Here is a 7833-nt window from a genome sequence, read left to right as displayed (position 1 = left end):
ACTTTTCCTACACACACACACACACACACACACACACACACACACCTTATTACGCTACGTTCTTTCCACACCTTTCTGGAGGTCAGCCAAATTACCTGCGTCTTGGAACACTACGCAAGAATTTCTCACAACTCAAACAACAAGAGCAGCAGCAGCAACAATAACAACAACAACAACAACAACAACAAAAACAACAACAACAACAACAAGCGGTACACGTAAAAACTATCCCTTATCCTCTTCTTCCTGCTAATTTTTCTCTTCCTCCACTGTGTCCTCCTCCTCCTCCTCCTCCACCTCCTCCTCCTCCTCCTCCTCCTCCTCTTCCCCCTCCTCATTCTCTCCCATCAAAACACCTTCACACCATTAACATATTTGCTACCACACACACACACACACACACACACACACACACGTACCTACATCAAATCCATCCACCACACAAATGCATCACCGTCCCTACAACACCAGTTAAACGTGGGAGAAAATTACCACCACCACCACCACCACCACCACCACCACATCATCACCACCACAAATATATAAAAACAACATTCTTTCCACTCTCCAAACCAGTCCAGTCACGCCACACCATATACCTGATCACCTACTGTAAGTTTAGAATATAATCTTCGCTCCTCTTAACAAACAACGCCACACACACACACACACACACATACACACACACACAGACTTGCCACTACCACCACCATCACCACCAGTACCACCACAATTACACTCTAAAAAGGGCAGCAAATAAGGCACCATAAACTAGCGTATCTAAATGCACTGTAATTACACATAACCATTACTAACCATTGCCATATCACTGTTAAAAGGTGAAAGAAAGTAAAAGCGTTGTAGATTGGAATATTTATAATTACCTATACGTGATTTTTACTCCTGTCTCTTTACTTTCACACACCTGTAGTTTAAAAATATAGACATATGTGCAGAAATGGAAGAAAGAGAGGAAATAAAGAATGATAAAGAAAAAAGAAAGGAAAAAAAGACACACTGACAGACAGACAGACAAAAAGAAAAAGCAGGGGAAAGATGAAAAACAAAAACAAAACAAAAAATTACCAACATCTACCACATTTCCCTACACCTGTCCATCAAACCACTAACTAACAAACCGACTTTTACCTGACACACTTCCGAACACCTGACCATCCACGCTCCCCACACTTAGGTATCAGTCATAACACACGTGGATATACACCTGTCTGTCTGCCTGCCTTTCTTCTTCCCTCCCCTCCCTCTCACCTACTTTTATCTGTATCAGCTGACCTCACGAAACCTCTCAAGTGTGATTTCTCCTTAAAAAAAAAAAAAAAAAAAAAAAAATTGCGTCACAACATCCAACACATATAAGAGGGAGGGAGGTGAGGGAGGGGAGGGGAGGTGAGGGGAGGGAGGGGTGGGTGTGCATAGAGGTCATTGTACTTCGTGTTGTAATGGTGTCTTGGGCGTTATGAACATTTGCTTGGACTTTCACCATGACGGAACGGTTGTGTGTGTGTGTGTGTGTGTGTGTGTGTGTGTTCCTGAGTCATCCTATTTACTCCAGTCATGTAACAAAGATGACAGACAGACATACAGACAGACTGGCAGACAATCTTAAATTCTCTCTCTCTCTCTCTCTCTCTCTTCTCTCTCTCCTCTCTCTCTCTCTCTCTCTCTCTCTCTCTCTCTCTCTCTCTCGTAACCAACCACTGTTTACACCACTACCACCACCACCACCACCACCACTACCATCATGACAAATAATATACTTGACTAATTTTCTACTTATACTTTTCCCTGCTGTCTCTTTGTCAGTATATCGCAATAAAACACACATTTCCTTAATCTCGTTTCCTTCCCTGTATGTACAAAGGCATTAATATTGGTGTTCTGTGATGATTACACTAACATATCATTGCATAACTTTTGCTTACAGTATTCATTTCCTTGTTTCCTTCTATCTTTCTCCTTTATCATTATTGTCTTGACTTTTCTCTTTATCAGTGTAACCTTAATTTTTTTTCTTTTTTTTTACCGTATGCCTTAATTTTTTCTTTTTTTTCATCATTATTTTCTCATTTTTCTCCTTTTTCTTCCTTTTTTATCAGTATTCCTCTTAATCTTTCTCCTGTTTCCTCGCTTTATCAAAATGTTGCAGCTTTTCTTTTTTTTTCCTCGTATGCTTCCCTGCCACTTTATCGTTGACTCATATCCCGCCACCTTTCCTTTCACTATCTTCTTCCTCATTTATCACACTCCTAAATCTCTCCTCCTTCATCACTTATTTCCTCATTTATATCCTTTTCCTTCTGTGTCTTCCTCCACTTTTTTCCCTTTCTATACCATCATTCCCTACTAACTACTACTACTACTACTACTACTACTACTACAAAACACCAGGAACCGTTTTCACCACCATCGCCATGCAGCTGCACCACAACACCAGTACTATCACCGTAATTGTCACCACCACCACTACTACAACCACTGCTACTTACTGTCTTTTCCCTCGCTCCTGCCGCCCACCCCTGCTCCCTCCAGGAAGGACCTACATATTTACCATAGCCGCAAACCACCCCCACCTCTCCCTACGAGAAGCACTTTCCATAATTAAGGGAAAGTTGTGTGCAAAGTTTGTCATTAATAAGCAGTACGAGAAGGGAGAGAATGGGAGATGCCTCGCTGTCCACGTTACTCTGAAGGTTGTATTCTGAAAAGCTTTGTTCTCTCACTAGGACTATTTTCAAAGGCCACTGAGATGATTAGCCGGGTTCTCAAGAGTGTTTCTCCAGTTAACAATGTTGAAATGAAGTTAATCTGTCACTAGAACCGTAAAAAATCGTTCTTAAAAAGCCGAGTAACTCCAACTAGTATAGAGGCATTTGAATGTAGTGGATGTGCGGCGCAGGTGTTTCAGAGAGAGAGAGAGAGAGAGAGAGAGAGAGAGAGAGAGAGAGAGACGAGAGAGAGAGAGAGAGAGAGAGAGAGTGAGAGAGAGGAGAGGAGAGAGAGAGAGAGAGAGAGAACCATGCAACCCTTCCTCTGTAGATAAAATTACACAGAAGTAGGCAATGCATGACGCCCTTCCCGATTCCTGCTGAGTCTTCCTCCTTCCTACTCAGCAGTGTGGCGCTGCGGTTCACATTTTAAAAGATCTGACTTGAAATCTCTTCATATATGGCGTGTTTACTTCCTTGCACGTTTCTTGTTACATGCACACGACAAATAAGCTTCTTGGGTATACAAGGTTGTGTGTGTGTGTATGTGTATGTGTGTGTGTGGGCGCTACTGTCTCACTTCACATAACCGGTCCCACCACCACTAAGGTTAGTTTGCTGCGGCCACAGCCACTGGAACACAAAGCTGCTAATAATGTGATGTACGCCTCCAGGACCTTGATCTATATGTAAGGGAACACAAAGGATGGACAAGCACAAGCATACGTGTTAGTATTCACGAGGCTGTTTTAAGATAAGCTATGTTATATAAATTGAGAGTGGTGGTAATTATTGTTTCACGGTAAAATTATGTAAATTATGTTACCATGCATTGCACCATACCACACCACACGACACTCATTACTGCAGTCCATCACAACCACATGAAAAAACGGTATTGCATGTTTTTTGTAACCGAATGTCAATTTTTTTTTACTCTTGTTTATTCGAATTTTTCTCATTACTCATTACGTAGATTATTCTTGTTTTTTTTTTGTTTTTTTTTTCTTCCTTCTTCCTGTCATGTCCACCCAGCGCATGTACGTTAGTAATGAGTAACCGAATGTTATTTTTTTTTTTACTCTTGTTTAAACGAATCTTTTCTCATTACTCATTACGTAAATTAATCTTGTTTTCTCTGTGTGCGTGTGTGTGTGTGTGTGTGTGTGTGTGTGTGTGTGTGTGTGTGTGTGTGTGTGTGTGTGTGTGTGTGTGTGTGTGTTTTTCCTTCTTTTCTTCCAGTCATGTCCATCCAGCGCATGTATGTTACTAATGAGTGCTGCATTTAGTTAATTAAATGGCCTTTATTTGATTTTATTTATTCTTTTCCTTTACGAGACAGATTTTAAATACTGAAATGTGTAAATTCAGTCTATACAACACCAGTATCACAGCCACTTTCAACACCATACCTGTAAACACCAGCAACGTAGTAATTACACCACACGTCACCACCAATATCACCACCCATCACCACAAGCACACAATTATACATCATTAACATCAGTTCACCACCACACATCACGGCAACCACACTAACAATCACTCAACACCACCACAAACACCAATGACACAAGCACCCCATAAGTCATTACCACAGCCACACCAAGCACCACCCATCACCACAGACACCACCACAACACCATTAACACATGCACCACAGGGAACAAAGAGTGACAGCATACACAGGATGAGGAGGAAGAAAGGAAGTAGGTTATAGGAAAAGAAAATGAGGAGAGAGAAAGTGAAGGGAGAGAGAGAAAAAAAAAAAAGTTAAAAAAGAAGAGATCGTTTAGGAAAATGTTGTGAAAGATGAGAGGGTAAGTGACCGACAGCAAGGAAAAAGACTGAAAAGGGAAGGTAATAGAGGAAAATTAAAGAAAAGCTACAATTTCAGTGATATGCGATAACTTATCCACGTATATATGAAAATAACACTTCACGATTCCTTCCCCATGAAAAATAATAATGATACGCAAGCACAAACATAACAATGAAAAGAAAGTTTTGGAAAATGTGATTCACAGATTGACAGAAGGCAGTTTTGTTAAGTACAGATGCAGAAAATTAAACAAATAGGAACAATACGAAAAAAAAGTAAATAAAAAATACTTTATTGTGAGAGAGAATGATAACGACGTAAATAAACTGACCTCCCCCCAAAAAAAAAAAAAATAAAATAAAATAAAGAATAGAGAGAAATGCAAATAAACGTCACTAAAACAAGTCACTAAAATAAGTTCCGTTATATCGAACGGGACGCGAGCCTGTCAAACCCAGTGAGAAAGATTCGATCCCCCGGAAAGGCGAACGACACTGCTTCAACCCGCTGCTTCCCACTCTCTTCAGCCTCAGCGAGTCACTTTGCATGGCCTCGTGGTCGGCAGAGGTCGTGCACTTTTCCGAGAACTGCACAATACCTAGTCACTCCGAGAGGTTACAATGGTGTGTGTGTGTGTCTGTGGTGGCGATGATGAGGTGCGCAGTGAAGCTTCGGTGGCGAGAATGAAGCAATCACTGATATACTGAAGCAACCAGTGAGACATGCATAACATTTACCTGCGTGACATGCTTTATCTATTCTGTCTATCAAAAATTTCCATCTATATCTAAACTTTCTATCGTATATATGTAAAACTTTCTATCTGTTTATCTATAAATCTAAACTTCCCATCTGTTTCTCTTTAGCCTAACTTTCTCTCTCTTTGTCTAACTAAAAAAGATATAACGACAGGGAAACAACAACAAGCTGGAGAGGAGACAAAATAACGTAAAGAGTAAATTGTAACGAGCAAAAGTGACCAGGAAAAATTAAGATAACGAAATTAGGCGGCAGAGAAATCAAACAAAGCAAGCCAACAACAAGACGAAGACCAATTAAACACGTAGATGAAAAAAGAAGAGAGAAAAAAAACGACGCAACAAAAAGAAAAAAAAAAAAAAGCAGCAAGATGAAAAAGAGGATAAATTAAGCAAAAAAAAAAAAAAATGTAAGAGTAAAGAATTTAACAAAACAACGTACAGGAGAACACGACACGATAATAATCAAGGCGACAATACCACAGCAAGACAAAGGAAAGCACTAGTCTAGGAAGGCCGCAGGTAGGAACAAGAGGCGGCAGAGAATGACAACAAACAGAGAGAACAAGAGAGAGAAAGATGACATCACAGCAGAAAGATAAGTGTGACCTCACATGACACAGGTACGAGGACGCCTTGGTCTTTGTGACGCTAATGTGGCGCTGGATGACTTCAACCTTAACATCCTCCCATTACAAAGGTTAACAAAAATTTCCACCAGTAAAAAAATAAAGATAAAAAGTCATGGTAATTCAGGTGACTCAGAGGAAATTTTTAAAAAGCGACTTCAAAAACCTTGCGAGAATTCTTCCATAAAAAAAAAAAAAGAGTAATACAAAATAAACGATGACTCAAGAAAATATAAGGAACTTACCGCTCCATGATTTTATGACGTATTGCGAGATCAAAAATAAAAAAAAATAAAAGGCCATTAAGAACTTTTTTTACATAAATATAAGCATCTTACTTCCCTGCTTGCGACACACACACACACACACACACACACACACACACACACACACACACACAGAGTTCAACACTTCTTTGAGAACTGTGCAAGGAGGAGGAGGAGGAGGAGAAGGAGGAGGAGGGAGCTTAAGTGCGACGGAGGAGGAGGAAGAGGAAGGAAGAAGAGGAAGAGGAAGAGAAGGAGGTACGTTGCTGCATGAGTAATGTAAAAGAGAGAGAGAGAGAGAGAGAGAGAGAGAGAGAGAGAGAGAGAGAGAGAGAGAGAGAGAGAGAGAGAGAGAGAGAGAGAGAGAAAGTGGAGGAGGAGGAGGAGGAAGAGGAGGAGGGCGAAGAGGTGAGTAAGGGTGAGGGAAGGGCGTCAGAAGTAAGCAGCGTGAAGGGTGCGGGGTGATGGAGGAGGGAGCAAAGCAGTAAGGGGTAGAGGGGTGTGTGTGACGAAACTCCTTCACTGATTCGAGATTGGAGATTGGGAGAGAGAGAGAGAGAGAGAGAGAGAGAGAGAGAGAGAGAGAGAGAGAGAGAGAGAGAGAGAGAGAGTGGACGGCGGGAGGTCAGGGCGTGGGAGTGAAAGGAGTGGGTGAGAGTGGGTGGGAGTAGGAGGTGTGAGTTAACAGTGGATAAGGGTGTGGGAAGCAGAGAGAGAGAGAGAGAGAGAGAGAGAGAGAGAGAGAGAGAGAGAGAGAGAGAGAGAGAGAGAGAGAGAGAGAGAGAGAGAGAGAGAGAGAGAGAGAGAGAGAGAGAGAAGAATATCATTTGGAACATAGAGTAGGAGTGGGGTGTGGAAGGGAAGGTGGAGGGGTGGAGGTGGAAGAGGGAGCTTTTCCGTTGTGGAGGTCATGACGTCACACTTCATTTACATTCACTGGAGTGGTCTTATCGCGCATACATTAAACGGGGAGAGGGAAGGGGAAGGGGAAGGGGAAGGAAGAGGAGAGGGAGAGGGAAGATGAGGGGAGTTACAGAAAGCTTTCGTTTGTTTGTTTGTATTCATCAGATTGTTTGCCCGGATATATCTTGTTTACCCTTGATATCGTTATAATTAGTATCTTTCTCACTATTGCCACCACCACCATCACCACCACTACTACTACTGGTTTCATTACAGCTCAATCATCTTCTTTTAACAATTGCACGTTCTACCTTTTTCCAGTCGTTTATTTATCATATTTCTTTTACTACTTTCCTCTTCAGCACTTGTTTCCACTACTAATTATATATATATATATATATATATATATATATATATATATATATATATATATATATATATATATATATATATATATATATATATATATATATATATATATATATATATATTTTTTTTTTTCCATTTGTTTCGTTTTCGCTTGGTATTTGTTAGCACTGTATCGCTTCCTCCTCAAAACAGATAACTCACGAACACATTTTTATCGCCCCCAGCTTCCTGTGGTTCCCGGAGTCTCTCTCTCTCTCTCTCTCTCTCTCTCTCTCTCTCTCTCTCTCTCTCTCTCTCTCTCTCTCTCTCTCTCTCTCTCTCTCTCTGAATGCAAACTTTAGGTTGAGACACCAAGAAAAT

The 7833-nt window shown here is 40.9% G+C and overlaps 1 protein-coding gene across 1 annotated transcript in view; it reads right to left on the bottom strand.

Moving 5' to 3' along the window:
* Positions 1 to 7833, bottom strand: part of LOC135110646 (unconventional myosin ID-like) — a 68629-nt gene that overhangs the window by 37412 nt on the left and 23384 nt on the right. The window lies entirely within an intron of this gene.

This window comes from Scylla paramamosain, chromosome 20 (assembly GCF_035594125.1).
Source record: "Scylla paramamosain isolate STU-SP2022 chromosome 20, ASM3559412v1, whole genome shotgun sequence".
Lineage (NCBI taxonomy): Eukaryota > Metazoa > Arthropoda > Malacostraca > Decapoda > Portunidae > Scylla > Scylla paramamosain.
The sequence above is the reverse complement of the archived record's forward strand: the minus strand, read 5'-3'. Positions and strand labels throughout refer to the sequence as shown.